Source organism: Triticum aestivum, chromosome 3A, assembly GCF_018294505.1.
Source record: "Triticum aestivum cultivar Chinese Spring chromosome 3A, IWGSC CS RefSeq v2.1, whole genome shotgun sequence".
NCBI lineage: Eukaryota > Viridiplantae > Streptophyta > Magnoliopsida > Poales > Poaceae > Triticum > Triticum aestivum.
The window spans coordinates 234,865,020-234,867,112 of record NC_057800.1 but is presented as its reverse complement, the minus strand read 5'-3'; positions in this window follow the sequence as shown (position 1 = coordinate 234,867,112).

The following is a 2,093-nucleotide window of genomic DNA, read 5'->3' as shown; positions in this document are numbered from 1 at the left end:
GAAGGGGTTCCCATTATAACCCAACCGCGGAAGGAACGCAAAATCCGGGAACATAACACCGATATGATGGAAAACTAGGGCGGAAAGTGTGGAACAAAACACTAGGCGGGAGGCCGAGCCTTCCACCCTTTACCAAGTATATAGATGCATTAAGATAGCAAGATAATATAATGATATCCCAGCAAGTAAATAAATGTTCCAACAAGGAACGACCTCCAATCTTCACCTCCAACTAGCAACACTATAAGAGGGGCTGAGCAAAGCGGTAACAATAGCCAATCAACGGTTTGCTAGGACATGGTGGGTTAGAGGTTTGACATGGCAATTTGGGAGGCTTGAAAGCAAATGGTAGGCATCATAGCATTGGCATAGAAAAAGAGCGAGCAAACTAGCATAGCAAAGATAGTAGTGATTTCGAGGGTATGATCATCTTGCCTGCACAGTTGTCAGAGTTGACTGGATCCTCGAAAGCAAACTCAACAGGATCCTCGTTAGAGAACTCGTCTCCCGGATCTACCCAAACAAGACAAACAAGCAACAAGACACAATCAACCATGTGCAAGGATCAAACAATAGGATGCAATGATGATATGCTATGCGGGATGCTATGCGAGATGCATATGCAAGATTTGACAAGGGATGCATGAACCTGGCCTCAACTTGGAAATCCAAGTGTGCCACTGAAAATATGAGATGAAATCGCTTGAAAACAATATAAAGAACGCCGGAATCGGAGTTACAGTTTGGAAATGGCAAGCGATTCAAATATGACACCGGTCTACGATTTATAGCAAGTAGCCATCTAAATGCAATGAGATGAACATGCTACAGCACCCAAACATGGCATAAAAATACATGGCAGGGATGCATGCAAGATGCTTAACAAAAGTCTAGCACTGAGCTACGGCCAAATCATCCATTAACAGGTTCAAACAAGCATGGCAAAAATGCATATGGCAAACAGATCTCAGACTTAGTGAAATTAACACTGGTCTGGAATTTCAGATCAGGTAGCACACTTCGGAGCAACAAAACTATGGAATCAAGATGAACTCAAATGAAAATGATGCAATGGAATGGAATGATATACTCTCTGAGATGAACATTTTCATATGCTATATGCCAAAAATGGAGCTACGGATGCGGAGATACGATGCTATGAACATGAGCACATGGATCTGAAATCTCAGGACTTAGGAAAAAAAATCAAGGTCAACCCTAGGGTTAGCTCGGATCTGGATCTGGCGCACGCCGATCGAGGAAGGCCGGCGCCGAAGTTCGCGCTTGCCGGAGCTGCGGGCTTCACCGGATTCGGGGGAGAGACGAGGAGGCGCGGGATCCGGCGTGGGGGAGGTGGCGAGGCGGCCGCGGACGGCGCGGGTGGCGGGCGGCGGGCGACGGCACGCCGGCGGGGAGGCGGCGGATGGCGGCGGGCGACGGGGCGCGGCGCCGTGGAGCGAGGAGGCAGGCGGCGGGGCGCGCGGGGCCCGGCCCCGCGGCGGGGAGGGTCGCGCGCGGGCCGGCGCGGGCGAGGCGGGCGGGATGTGGGTGCACGTCCACGTGGCGGCGCGCGATTGGGTCCGGGCGGGCGACGGACGGTGTCCAGCCGGCATGGTCATGTCCGGCGCGGCGCGGTGGATTTTTTTTAGGGTTGGAGGAGGAGGGGATCCGGGATTTCGGGGAGAGACCTATTTATAGGCATAGAGGGAGCTAGGAGAGTCCAAATGAGGTGCAGTTTTCGGCCACGCGATTGTGATCGAACGATCTAGATGATGGAGAAGGATTAGGTGGGTTTTGGGCCAAATTGGAGGGGTGTTGGGCTGCAACACACACGAGGCCTTTTCGGTCCCTCGGTTAACCGTTGGAGTATCAAACGAAGTCCAAATGATACGAAACTTGACAGGCGGTCTACCGGTAGTAACCCAAGGCCGCTTGGCAAGTCTCGGTCCAATCCGGAAATGTTTAATCACCAAACACGAAAGAAAGCTAGAAATGAGCGCCGGAATGCAAAACGGACAACGGGGAAAATGCTCGAATGCATGAGATGAACACGTATGCAAATGCAATGCACATGATGACATGATATGAGATGC